General features: G+C 32.6%; 1 protein-coding gene across 50 annotated transcripts in view; it reads left to right on the top strand.

Moving 5' to 3' along the window:
* LOC106872289 (polypeptide N-acetylgalactosaminyltransferase 1) overlaps positions 1-15,519 on the top strand; it is a 524,361-nt gene that overhangs the window by 333,046 nt on the left and 175,796 nt on the right. For 6 of the 50 annotated variants that reach the window (XM_052969051.2, XM_089355618.1, XM_089355652.1 and 3 more), the window contains exon 1: positions 12,323-12,700. The exons of 37 other annotated variants lie outside the window; for them this stretch is intronic. The gene's annotated coding sequence lies outside the window, so the exon portion shown is untranslated. Of the gene's footprint in view, positions 1-12,266; positions 12,874-15,519 lie in introns of those variants that run through there. 7 more of the 50 variants (XM_089355797.1, XM_089355682.1, XM_089355758.1 and 4 more) reach the window with 7 other exon arrangements.

Raw genomic sequence — 15,519 nt, forward strand, 5'->3', positions numbered from 1 at the left:
CTTGAATCATGACTCATTTTCAAACTGAAAAACACATTTAATTTGTATTGATATCATCTGTCCCTTGTTACTGAGCAGCATACTATGAACCTTCTTTGTTTATCACTGTCAGTATTTCTTTTCCAAACCTAAAGTATCATTGATATCAGCTGTCCCAGAGAGGGGATATAGGGCTGCACTACATTCCCTTTCTGCTTATCACTACCAGTAGATTTTTTCAATGCTCCTAGGTGGGCAGTAATTGCCTACTTAAAGAACAACTGCTCTAGGTGCTTATTGAATTCAATAATTACTTGCTATTAACTACATAGGTGGGAGCATTTTTGTAGCTGCTCAACTTGCTTGAAACTGCAACGAAATTCCCAACAAAAAAGAGACATAAAAATTGGAAGCCACAATTTATACATTATAGTATTGAATTTAAGAAAAAAGGTGGCATGATCAGTGATGTAAAAGCTGTTGTATAAAATATAAGGTATTACAGACAGATTGCAACAATAAATAATTTTATCAGTTTTCCTTGATTTTCCACACACTACCAGTGTTAGCCTGAAGTTATCTAAGTCAGTATAATAATTCAAGTAATAAAAGGAACACATGTCCTGACAGAAGTTGTGAAATACATACTTGAAATTAGTATTGCAAATCTAGAAAAATAACTAGGCCCAATTATGTTAATAAAGCAAGGTTTACTAAATATGTTTAAATTACTTGAGTAATTATTCATGTGGTGTGTTAAATATATCATTATGCATATGAACTAAAATTACACTGCCAGTAAGGGAAAAAAAGGAAAGAAAATATGCGTGCATTTTACTGAAAACTGGCAGAAAATGAGACCCAGCAAATAGTTATTTTTTGACTTAAACATGCCTACTATTTTAGGCTAACTGAAAGATTTCCTATCAAGAAATTCTGCTGGTTTCTGCACTTCTATTTATGTATGTGTTTGTGCATGCATTTGAAACTCTTGGCTCTTGTGGTACTGACAATCTGACTGAAGCATTTGCGGCTTGTAATACATACTGAAACTACATCAGCCTGTGACTGTTACATCTGACAAAAATGATTTAAGGCTTGGTATCCTTGTTTTCGTAAAATTATATTCAAAGTGGGACCTAAAATTCTAAGACTACTCTTCCTTTTATAATGATGTTATTAATTTATCCACAGAAAATTTGTTTCTGTTAGTTACATTTTCTGAATAATTACAAGGAATTCATGAGTTTAATTTGAATAATGGCAAACAATTTTCAAAAGGAATGTACACTCCAAATCATGATGGTAAAGGCAGACAATATTAAAAAGGAATAATATTTGTTGTTGATAGACTTTTGATCATAGATCCCCGAAAAGGTTAAATTGGCACTAAACAACTATCACCATCATTATCAACTCAATAACTCAGTTCATTTATTTCAGCTGTCAATTGTCATTTACAAACTTAGTGTCTCAGTTAAGAAAAAAGTAAATGACCACATAAATTATCAGTTAATAATCTTAGAGACAATGACTTTCTATTAATTTGAATTTCACATTGTATTTTAATTGCCAGGCAACTAAATATGAATAGACTACTGGAATGTTAAGCAATGGCAACTGGGAAGTTTTATAACAGAAACAATCACACCATAATCAAAAGCCATTTTCATTTTCAAGAAGACATTGTTTAGTATTTGGCTGAATATTGTTACTACAACACTGTGTGAAATAGAGCAATCCAGCCAATGAATTGTGACTGAGGTCTTCTAGGTTTGTTGTCTGGCCACGATCTTGCAAACCTATGATCGAAGGCATTTAAACCATGACCATTCTCTCTTTCCCTTCTACTCTGAAATATTGTATCTCAGTCTATGATATCTTGTGAGTCCTTTTTTAAGACAATAAAATACTGATCTAAGGAAGATTTGGTTGCAATTTCCAGCAGTTTTAGTGACCACATAGAAGTACTTTTATTGAACATTATAAAGCCCCTTGGGTTAAGATTGAAAATAACTATGTTTTTCATAACATGAAGATCTCATCTTCATAGTATCTACTTCAGAATAACTTCTACAGTATTTTTACTCTGTTTTTTGTCCCTTCAAACTATCAATTATTTACAAATCAATGGGATTTTTATACTCATGAGTGACTGTATACTTCATTGAAATGAACCTTTTTACTATATATGTTCCCAAAACATCTGGATTTCATAAAAGAAGTCTAGAGAAGCATTTAAATTATTACTTGAGAATCATTAACTGCAATCAAAATAAAAATTAAGTATTTAAATATATTTGGTCAGGTTTTTGTTCGTTCTAAAAAAAAAAAAAAGACATACATAAACATTTTTGATGTGCAGCCAATGAGTCATGAATACCGAAAATTAAATTTCATATATTTAAACAATATATACTTTTAGCTAAAGTGTTTTTAGTGAACTAACTAGTAAGTGTTCTTTTAAATTATTACATCGGAAATATTACTTAACCTTTCATTTAAACTATCTCAGTCTTTTATAATGAAATTAATTTGCTTTAATAAATTCAGTTTGATTATCAATATATATTGTATGGTTTAATAAATATTCAAAGAATTATTAAGTGCCATTTTCATTGATACCATAATCAAATGATTGTGTCTGATGCATGAGTTGGAAAACTTTCTTCTCTCTTGCAAAATAGAAATCAGTCTATTAAAAAGACAATAACTTCTCTTTTATTGGTTTCTACTGTTACAGATTAGATTGTCTGCTCATGTTCTTCCAAACTTTCCTTCTTAATATGATGTTTGTTTATCTGACTTGCATATAACTTCTAAATCTGTGGCAAAAGTAATTTCCAACCTCGACATTTATATGGCATCTGGGTTGGATAATATTTCTATTATTATTTTGAAAATATGTCTGAACTTCCTTCTGTTCTCTCAAAATTCTTCAGTATATGCTTAACTTTTGGAAATTGGCCTCTTATTCCTGTTTCCCAAAACTCCAGTGAGTGTTCTGATCTTTATAACTACTGACCAATCAACCTTGTCAATAATATTAATACACTAGGTTTTTTTGTTTTTGTACATACCTGTAGTGTGTGTCACACTTACTTCAAAGGAAAAGGTAAAAAGGTTGAAGGAAGTAGTACAAAGAAAAATAAAAATAAAAGGTGTTAAGCAGAGGAGGTATAGTTGAAGTGAGAGGAGAGGGACAGAAGCAGGAGAGAGTGGAGGGACAGAAGCAGAGGAAGTATAGCTGAAGTGAGAGGTAAAGCAGCAAAGAGGAGGAAGTAAGAGAGAGTGAGAAAGAAAGAAGATTGATAGTGCTGAGAGGTAAGAGAAATATAAAACATTAAAGGCAGGAGGACAGTTAGAGGCTAGGGGACATAGAGGAGGGGAGAGACAGAAGCAGAGGAAGTATAGCTGAAGTGAGACAAAGCAGCAAAGAGGAGGAAGTCAGAGGGAGTGACAGAGAGAGACAGGAGATTGATAGTGCTGAGAGGTAAGAGAAATATGTGTTAAAGGCAGGAGGTCAGTTAGAGTCAAGGAGACATAGAGGAGAGAGAGGGGAGGGAGTGGGGAAAAGTGTGAGATGAAGAGGTAAAAAGGTTGAAGGGGGTCCAAAGGAAAGTAGATACATAGACACATTGTTAAAACAAAGACAAATAACTACAGCAAATATTGGTTGTCACTTTCACTTTTCATTACCACACCAGGATAAAATCAAGATGCAAGTGGCTGAGTACTCCACAGCATGCATAACATTAATTTAGTTGTCAAGAAGATTCAGCCTCACACAGCATTTGACAAGGCTGGTCCTTTTGAATTACAACTACAATTCATTTTGGCCACCTGAGTGAACTGGAGGAAGATGAACCATCAAGTAGTTGTAAGAAAACAAAAAAAAAGATCCAATATGGGACAGGAAAATCTTTTTAGTCATTAGGGTGTCACTATGGGTGTTAATCCAGTTCTAACAGCAGCATTTGTGGGTCTCGCAGATCGGGGAGGCCAAGCCTCCAGATAAACACTGATGCGTAGGCTGTTGTTTTCAAACAGAGCGCGAGTCAAAGGAGAAATCACTACACGACGGAATAGCAATTATTTCGTCTCAGCTTTCACTGCTTATAATAAACACATGATATTTTTGCATTTTGACATGGAACATTCCCTTTTCTTTCACTCTTTTTTAAAAATGGCACTCTGTCGGTTACAATGATGTACGTCGGTTACGACGATGTACGTCGGTTACGGCCGAGTACTCCACAGACATGCATACCATTAACATATTTCTCAGGGAAATTCAGCCTCACACAGAATGTGACAAGGTTGGCCTCTTTGAATTACAGCTACAACTCATTTTTACCAGCTGTGTGGACTACAGCAAAGTGAAATAGAGTGCTTTGCTCAAGAACACAGCGCACTGCTTGGAATCGTACTCATGACCTTACAATGGTGGGCTGAATACCCCTAATCAATGAGCCACATACCTTCACTTTCTTAACTGTAGAGAAAAGGAATGAAGCGATAGAGACAGGAAAAGAAAACCCTCAGTCATTTAAAATGACAATTACACTGAAGTACAATCAATCTTTTCTAGCTTCTTTACTTTTAAAAATGGAGAAGGAAAGAGATTTAGTAATGAATAGAGGGAATGTCTTTCAGGTGTTTGTTTTCATTCTGGGAGATCTAGAAAGATCGAGTGTTAGTTCTCTCTTCTTTACCCCACCCCCGGTATTTATTTGCTTTGTTTGATAGTTCTTCATGTCTTTTAGTTTTGGGGAAAGACCATGTTGTTTTTGAGACACGTTTAACATTTTTTCTACAACCTACAAAGAAGCCCCCCCCCCCCTCCCTCCTTTTTTTTCATACTAAAACTAACGCAAATTTTGAATGGGGTATAGCTGTAAAAAGAGGCCAGAAAAATGGGTAACACTCCCTACAAAATAAGGTGGGTGAGAAAATAGTAATTTTGATTACGTTTGTATAACTGAGATATTTTGGTTGGTTTATATAGTGATCAGTTTTACACTTCTTTCTATATTCTGTGTTACAACATAGAAACATTTCTCATGGCACCAGCACACAATTTACAGATGCTTATATTTTTTAATATTTGCTGTGAAGTTTGCTTGGGTCCAGCTAGTTCTTATGATTCTTTCAATTCTTCATTGATCATGTTATATTTTTTAGGGCAGCTTCTCATTAGATTGTTTCCCTGTCCTTTTCAAAACTCTCAACAAAGTGGTTGTTCATTTATTGTTTACTCATAACTTACCTCCTTGTTAGGAGTGAATTTCAATTAAAAAAGCAAATTGTTTAATTTATGTTGTGCTGACACTTCCCAAAAAAGGATGAAATGGTGCTATACATGGCTACCAACAATGAGAAATTTCAAGCTTTCAGTAATGTGTAGCAAAAAAAAAAATATTAAACATGCATATTCTGTACACCTTCTTTACCTTTTGATGTAAATTTCAACCATCCAAACCTGCCTTATCTTAATCTAGAAGAGATTGTCTCCTCTATGATAGTTGGTCACTAGGGGTACACCAAGTGTTGAAATTCTTTCACTATTTTTTTTCAACTAGCACAATTGATCTTGTAACACTTTTCATTGTATATTGTTAATAGCTGCTTTCCTTTCTCACACAGCTGTTTTTCCTTTGCTTTTTATTGTTTTTAATAGGCAGGCCTTCACCACAGTCCATGGAAAATCAGTGTCAAAACAAAATAAAAGTGTGAGATTGAAATCAATACAAAGCTAACTGTCTTCAAAGTTAATGTATTTGGGGTTCATAAATGGAGTGCCATACAACCAGCAATAGCATTTGGAATAATAGATAATGTGTAATATTTGGTATGTTGTTTAGTGGGATACTTAAAGGATATAACCAAAATTACCAGCTGGGTATATAATATACTTCATTAATTATATCATACTTTAGTTAATACTTATATTTATTAAATACTCATATTTATTAAATTTTCCTCAAATTCACTATTTTAGTATCAGCAAAAAAAGGAAGATATGTATTTGAATTTTTCTTGTTATATATGACATTTAAACATAGACATTTTTATTCTGTTGTTTAATCTTATATCTCACATTGTATATTGGACATATACTTGATTTTACATGATTGATATATATGCTAATTCATATTTATAATGTATAATATATAAATTTTAATTCTTAATATTACAAAGTATAATTTTTAATCTTTAATGCTTAATTGTATTGCTTATTTTTAAAGGGATGTAAAATTAGGTATATATAATATTTTGAAATAGAACCTGAACATGTGTTGGAATGATTGTAAATCTTACGATTGCATATATGTATTTATATATGTATATATATGGGTATACAGTTGTGTATATGTATATATATTGTAATCTTCCAATACTGAAACACGTGTAGTTCCTTCATATTTAATAAATATAAGTATTAACTGAAGTATGATATAATTAATGAAGTATATTATATACCCAGCTGGTAATTTTGGTTATATCCTTTAAGTATTATTTCGTGATGTGCAAACAGATACCATGAGTTTACTGTCAGATATACTCATTAGGTTATTTTTGTATTATCTGAAATAGAATAACCGCATATCGATTAATCACCCAAAACTGAATATTGACTTTTATCACATACTTTGTATATTTATAGATAAATATATAAATATACGATAAATAAGACCCCAAAGAACAATATGTATATGCATATAACGCTGAAGGGTTGCACCTGATTGATTTGGAAATTTGTTTTCCCAAATTATATATATATATATATATATATATATATATATATATATATAAGTCAGTAAATAGTGGAGTTGTGTTAACCGCACGTGGAGAAATAATAGGAAAATTTTCAAGAAGAGGGAGAATGAAAATGTTTTTTACAAAGAAGTAAAAAATGAAAAAAATAATATATATAAAAAAATAATATATAAAAAAATAAACATACCAATACATTATATTGTCTTTGAGCTTTTAAAGTTCAATGGTAATTCATGTAGATAATGGTTGGAAAAATAAGGATGCATGAAAATTGAGAGTTGTGTTAGGTTTAAGAAAAAGAGAAAAGGGGCTAAAAGTTTGTGTTAAGCCGGAAGTGTGGTGTCAAAACAGGAAGTGTGTGGAAGGGGAGACAAATCTTTTTAGTTGGAGTTATGAACTCTTTTTCAACAGGAAGTTTATGTCTGTTCCTAGAGAGAATCTTTTCATAGAGAAATTCCAACCATTTCTTAACACACATACCCCTCAGTGACTTTATTTCTCTATCTTTATCTTATGATATTTACTTTGTTATATATTATACTCATTTATTGTGCTTTTAAATAGTGGATTTTCATCGATGAGTTCTTGAAACTTGGTTCTTTTCCCTAAAACTATATATATATATATATATAATTATATATACATGCAGATATATAAATATATCATTTAGAGAAAAGAACTACAGTTCCTGAACTCATCCATGAGAATCCAGTCACATATAGAAAAAATTTAATAAGTAAATACACTAAAAAGAACTATAATAAAATACAAAGTAATAATTATTAAAATTATTTTATTTTATTTTATTTTTGATAAATTAAATTAAATTGAGTTTTTACCTGTAAATTTGGATCCCTAATATTATTATCATAATTATATATATGTATGTATATATACATGTATATAAATTTAAATAAGTGTAAAAATTGATATTAATTAAATTAATACCAAATTAAACCAGTGGCCAAGCATATTGAACAAAATCTGAAGAGTCAGAAAATTATATTGCATACATATAAGAGCAATGACCACTAGGTGGATTCCTAATATGCTGAAGGTAGACCCCATATGGTCTAGTCACTAAAAAAAAATTGTTCTAAACACTATATTTCTTCTGATTACTATATTTTGTATGTTTTCATTTGTTTTGCTTGCTTTATGTTCTGGTGTTTGCTGAAATTTCTTGAGAACAATTTTGTCTTAGTGGTTAGACCATATGGTATCTACCTTTAGCATTCCTCTTATATATATATATATATATATATATATATATATATATATATATATATATATATATATATATACACATACATACATATATATACATGTGTATATATATATATATATATATATATATATATATATATATATATATACATACGTATATATATATATACATACATGTATATATATATACATACCTATATATATATATATATATATATATATATATACATACATGCATTTATATATATACATAAATTTATATATATACATATTTATATACTAGCAGCTAAGCCTGGTTTCACCTGGTTGGTTTGGATGATGTAGCTGTAAAACTTGTTGTGTGTAAGCATTCGACTTGTTTGGACATGCTTACATTATAAAACAATTTTGGAATGACTTTTTACTGTCAAAACGCTAAGAATAACTGACCAAAAAAAAAAAAAAACAACCAAGCTTCGACCAAATCTAAAAGTAAACCCAAATACTAAGCGAATAAAGATGAACCATCACACTGCTATTGCGCACACGCACACACTTCATATCCCCCTCCGCCGTTTACATGCATACAAATATATTCACACAGACTTGAAACGCTGTTTGATGTATTTTTTTCATACTACAATTTTAATCATTAAATTAAACTTTTGGCTGTATTGTATCTGTTTAGTTTTGTCTTTCTCTTTTTTCTTTCTTTCTTTCTTTTTTTTTTTTTGCATTGATTCTAATGATTTTCATTGGCTTTGTGTCTAAACTTGTGCACAAAGTACTGTTGTAAAAGTTTAAATAAGCAAGCTTCTTGGGTCCAGGGAGAGAATGAGTGTCATCATCATTTAATGTCCATCTTCTATGCTGGTATGAGTTGGACATGTGAATATTAGTAAAATGTATGTTCATCATGAAGAAAATTCAAAAACTGAAGTTGTGATGTTTATACTACTAGAGTTGCCCTCTTGTCACTAACACCATCCAAGTCACAAAGGGTCAGTAGTTGATCTGTTTGCAACTTAAAACACACAAGGTTATTTTTCACAAATTACAGGGTAAAGTTAAAACAAAAACAAAACATTTTTAATATGATGAATAGCATCAGTTGCTTAATACACAACTCCTAATTATTTAAACTAAAATAATGAGGGCTAGTTGTAAAAGTGATATATACTAACAGTGACATATACCCATGGCCCAGAAACATGTTGGAAAAAATAATTATATCAGATCTCTGAGTACCAAGCTTTGCAGAATTGAAAAAGAAAATATGTTGTATACTATTTCTTATCTTTAAAGTATTGTTTGTTTTCTTTCTCATCATGGTATATGAATAAAAGTAGATGGGTCTATTTTTTTGTGAAGTTATTTCAGTTATTATTTCAGAATCTATTTATCAATATTATAACATTTTGTTAAATTATTTGCCACAGGTTTAACTAGTAATTATCTGTCTTACTGTGTAAGTTGTATTCAGTAACTCTACAGCAACTACTTAACTTCTGTAATATAGTTAACCATCATTAAATTTGAACAGTAGTTTTGTGTGCAGGCTGCTATTATGATAAATCAGCTTAACATTGATTTCAATTTTGCTCCTGGGAACTTTTTGCTTATTTTTTCTTTTCTTTTTATAACTTTACCAAAATAGAATTAGGTCTTGAATAGATTGCTAGAATATTTAGTAGATGAATTTATGGAATGTATTTTTGTAATGGGTGTATGTTAAGATTTGCTTCCCAACCACACGGTTTAGAGTTTAGTCCCACTGAATGTAGGGCTAATATTTCCTACATGGTACATTGGGCTAGTGTTTTCTACTATAGCCTTGGGCTGACCAAAACCTTGTTAGCAGATTTGGTAAATCAAGGTTAAATGAAACTCATTATGTGTATATATATGTGTGTGTGTGTCTTTTTTGTTTTGTTTGTCCCCAACTGCTGCTTGACAACCTTTGTTGGGTTTTTTTTTTATGTCCCTGTAACTTTTGGCAAAAGGGACTGAAAGAATAAGTACCTATCTTAGTAAGTACTGGATTCAATTTGTTCAACTAAACTCCTCAAGGTGGTACCCCAGCATGGCTGTAGTCCAATGACTGAAACAAAAGATATCATTTAATTACACATTTCTCTATACAACTCAGGTTATGAATTGTCAGTTCTCTATAAATCTATGACAATTCTAGAACTGTTGTGCCTGACTTATATATAAGTCTGCTATGAGCTAATTTCAACGATGTTCATTTGTTTTCCTGTGTTATTTAGAATTCATCTGACGTTAGATAATTATCTATTATGATATTGTTTCATGGATTCTAATAATCCTTTTTGTCACAGGCAGAAAGCCTGAAATTTTTAGGAAGGTGGCTAGTTTATTATATTGACCCAGTGCTCAACTGGTACTTATTTCATCGACCCTGAAAGGATGAAAGACAAAGTCAACCTTAGTGGAATTTGAAGTTCAAACATAAAGGTGGACAAAATGCATTTTGTCTGGCATGCTAACAATTCAGTCAGCTCTCCATCTCATCAATTCTAATAATGTTTGTGTTTCAAGCCAGTGCCTACCTTACTGTTGATATTTTTCAAAGTAAAAACCTAGATGCCATGTTCTTTATATGTTAGTGCAAAGAATATGGTACAAGCTAATCTAAAGGCAGTCTACAATGGCATGAATGCTACTACTACTATTACTATTACTACTAATAATGGTTTCTAATTTAGGTACAGGGTCTGCACTTTTGAGAGGGATGGGTTTAGTCAATACCAGCAACCCTTGTATTTTACTGGTACATCATTTTATCAACCTGGGGTTGGGGAATGAAAGGCAGAGTTGACCTCAGCAAAATTTGAACTCATAGTCTAAAGAGCTGAAGTAAATGTCACAAGATATATTTTCTGACATGCTACTGTTTCTACCAGTTTGCCATTCTACTGTTACTACTACTACTAATAATGATATACTCAATATGATACTTCCCAAAGAGTAGGGAGAAACACACTATTGGAATGCTAACTATAGATGACTACTCAGTATCAATTTAACCATAATCATTTCACTTTGCTTGCATTGGTTACATAATTTCTTTCTTGCAAATAAAAGTTAATATTTATTAATTTCGTTAACAGTAGGCTTTTGATGGAGACATTAACAGATCAGATTTTGTGTCTTTTTCTTATCCTCTGTACTGCACTATAGCCATGAGAAACTTTTATCTCTCCATTGGTCCTATGTACCCCATGCTGTAATTAGGTATCATCTATTACTGCAATTTTTTGTCACCTGTAGGAATACTATATGGATTGAGATCTATTTTTTAATGTTGATTAGAAAGGAATAAATTCTGCTAGACTACTCAAAATTTTCATTTTGAAGAAAGAAATTTTCAAGTAGTTCCCTTTAATAGATTGTGGAACTCTCCACTCCCTTATTTTCCGAAAATAAAAAGAATGCAATAAACAGATCAAGAGGACATGCGTGGGATAGAGAGTCTTTGAAGAGGTCACAGGATGTATGACGAAAGATCTTTAAAGCTGAAGTAATGGCCAAATATATAGTTCCTGGGTTTAAGGTAGTTTACTTTTCAGAAAAATTCTAGTATCTTGTTCAAAACGGTGTTTTATGTCGTGTTTTTGGTACCGAAAGACTTTCAGACTTCGTATACTTATCTATTTTGTGTTATAGAACAGAAAAAATTTTTTTGTAATGACACATTCTACCAGTGTCCCAAGTTTCAAAGTGTTTCGTTAAGAAAATACTGGTGCCCCCGTTTTGAACAAGATCCAAATTCTATTGCATGGCAGAATGTAAATGAAACTTCTACTGTTTCTAAAGTAGAGAGAAGTACAAGAGAAAAGAAGTTTTCATATTTTTTTTTTCTAACTATCCTGACCCAGTTCTTCAAGTGATGGTTTTTTCCTGAAGACTTAAGTACGTTGTCAAGTTGTTTGGGCTGACTAAAATAATTTCTTGACAGCGGCATAACAAGCGCATGGCTCATTTTCAATACTCCTGTGCACAAAACCCTACCTATCTACTCCTGACGTAAACGCATCTTAAGTGACCCTTCTGCTGCATTAATATAGACGAGAGAAAACCTCAGAATATATGGAAAATTCGGGATGGTCATGGTTGGAATGTCGTTGATTGTTAGCTTACTTGATCAGAGTAAGTGTAAGCCTGATCTGCACCAGCCATCACGCACACACCAACATTTTCATTTTCCCTTTCCTTTCTATTATTCTCCCTGTCTCTGAGTCGACCTGATTACTATTGTTTTTACAATGTTAAAAATCGTCGTTAGGAGCATTATTATTTCAAGTGTGGAACGAAAATAAGTTATCTCTCTTTATCTGGCTTTTGTGACGACAGCAGTCTCACCGTCTTACCTATAAGAGCTGAACGACACGTAGATTTTATATCTCAGCCGACTCACACGCTTAGAAAAGAAAAAAAGTGTAAAATATAACAAAAGAGAAAAAAAATCTATATACACGAAATTCTGTCAATACGTCATTTAGTGCCCACTTATATCAAAGGCGTGTGCTAACTTGCGACACGCTGTACAGTAAAGGCGTTTCTCTCAAACTTAGAATTTGTAGTTTACATTCTCCGTCCGCAATATTTAATATACACAAACCTGTCCACTACCCCAGCGATCCCCAGAAAGGTTGACAAAGCTTATAAGTTTTGAGGTGCAGAGTTTTCTCTACGATGCTTTACAAATAACGTGAGTACATGTGTTTATTGCTGCTGTCACTGCTGCTGCTTTTTGATGCTACCACTACTGTACAACTTATTTATTTATTAGAAGAGTATGTAGTGTTACTTAGGAGAAGTTAACGTGGAATACGATGGAATTCAACACCGGAATTCGCATTCTCTCTCACTAGTGAAGAAACTGTTAGTCTGATATTTTACCTACAGCTTCTATTGCTTTCCTATACACGTTATTTTCGTGTACTTTTCTTTCGTTTTATATATATATATATATGTGTGTGTGTGTGTGTGTGTATTCCATAATTGTAAGTCCGATATTGTTTCGTTTGTGGCTCATCGAGCCGGACATAGCTTCTTTTTGAACTTGTCACCCCTGGAGTTATGTATTACACATGCACATACTGCACATACACACTGTATATATACCACTTTTCATCTCTCTCTCTCTCTCTCTCTCTCTCTCTCTATATATATATATATATATATACACACACACACACACACACACACATACACGCAACATGGCGAAGGTAAAGAATACGCACGCTCGGTGTTTAGGGTTATTGTTACGCCGAAAACGGGTTGCGTGCGTTTTCTTTACCTCCGCCTTCAACATGCACATACACATTTACTTCATACAAACGTGAACACTATATAATTAGTTATGGGGAGAAAAAAACGTAGTGGTTAAGGTTCCAAATTGTTACATTAAATTAGCATGATTCGTACTCTGTTATTAACATCAGTTCTTCATTTAACATTTTAATGAGCGTTTGTTTACTTCCTGCAGGGCGATAAGAAATATACATGCACGACATACTGATATTAACATGTTTTCTATGTACACTATATTACTTGCAAGAAACACTTAGGTGCTGGACCTCGTCCAGCTTTCACCTCAATGCGGTATTTCATTTCTCACATCGCAGTTGCTTGTTCAAATTCTGCCGGTGACAACTTTACGTTTCTTTCTTTCCTTTTGTCTTTCTTTCTATCTTTCTGTTTGTGTTTCTTCCTGCCTTTTGTTCCCTACCTTTCCGTTTTTTGTCTTTCTTCCTTCCAATAATCAAATTAATTTTTCGTTAGATTAATATAATATACTGGGATAGATTCAGTACACCATACACTTTGCTCTTCGAACAGAAATATGCTTGTGACTTCTCAGAATTGTTAGAGCATCAGAAAAATACTATGTGGCATTCGTCCAAGCAATCAAATCCCGCTGAGCTCAACTCCCAACCACATGGTTTCGAGTTCAGCCCCACTGAGTGACACCTTGAGCAAGTATCTTCGGTCATTTTTCAGATTAACACCCGCACGATCTTCACTAGGGTCAGGGTTTTAGGGTTAGGGTTTGGGTTAGGGAATTCCGCCCCTAACCGTAACCGTAACCCTAAACAATAACCCTAAAACCCTAACCCCAACACCCTAGTGAAGATCGTACGAGTGTTAATCTGAAAAATTACCGTATCTTCTACTATAGCTCCGGGCCTTGTGAGTAAATTTGGTAGACGGAAACGGAAAGACCCGTTTTGTGTGTGTGTGTGTGTGTGTGTGTGCTCCTTGTCTTGGCATCGTGTGTTAGTTTTAAATGAATGTCACTGTCACACAAGCACTATCAGGTAGAAAATCTACCTCAGTAAACACTGTCCAATCCAAACAAGCATGGAAAAGTGGGCGTTAAAATGATGATAATGATTGAAACACATGTATGTATAATTATATATGTGTGTGTACATGTATGTATGAATGATTATGCATATTTATACAGATATAATTCATTTGTATATATGCTGCCGGTTTTTCATAGCAGCAGACACGGCTCTGCAGTTAAGAAGTTTGCTTTGCAAACGCGTGGTTTGGGGTTCAATGCCGCTGGACACCTTGGCAATGTGTCCTCTGCTAAAGCCCTAGCCCATCAATCGCTTGTGAGTCTCGTTTATTGAAAATGTGTGGAAGCATGTCGTGTATATATGCACATGTGTATGCGTGTCCCGTGTCCCATACACATAGCTTCACAAACGCTTTTTGGTTTCATTACGTTTCTTTAATTTAGCTGTTGGCGAAAGTCAACAATAGAATAAATACGAGACTTTAAAAAAATAAGTACTTGTGTTGATTCGAATGCCCTGGCATAGCCACATTCCAAAGACTGGAACACGTCCAAGATTATATATATATGTGTGTGTGTATATTTATATATATATATATATATATATATATATATATATATATGTATATGTATTGAGAGAGAGAGAGAGAGCGCAATAAGAAAATGGAGGGGATCAATAGGTGGTATTCATCAACTTTTAGGCATTATATTATGTCAATTTATTTATTTACGGAAAGGATAATTATAACAATATACATACATGTATAACATATCATGCTTTACATATGATATATAAAAATATCAGTAATTATTAAAATATATAACATATAGCAATAGAAATTGGGATAATATCTTACCACTGTTTTAGTCCAGAGGCAATAATACCTCTTTCTACTTTTATCCCTCCAGTGGACTGAAGTAATTAGTAGGAGAAATATTGAGGTACTTGGGTGTTTCTCTAGGCTTCATCAGAGATTTTAGAAAGTACATAAGGTTAAGTTATAAATATAAATACACACACATATACATACATATACCTACACTTAAATGTACATGCATATGCATGTATATGCATACAAATGAATCAATTATTATTATTAGTAGTAGTAGTAGTATTAGATGCATTATATTATTCATAGTAGATAAAATATAAACAGAGGTGTGAGAAAGTTATTATAAGAGGAGTAATATTGTAATTTATGAAATCTATATATCTT

Source organism: Octopus bimaculoides, chromosome 1 (genome assembly GCF_046866305.1).
Source record: "Octopus bimaculoides isolate indiv1 chromosome 1, ASM4686630v1, whole genome shotgun sequence".
Classification (NCBI taxonomy): domain Eukaryota; kingdom Metazoa; phylum Mollusca; class Cephalopoda; order Octopoda; family Octopodidae; genus Octopus; species Octopus bimaculoides.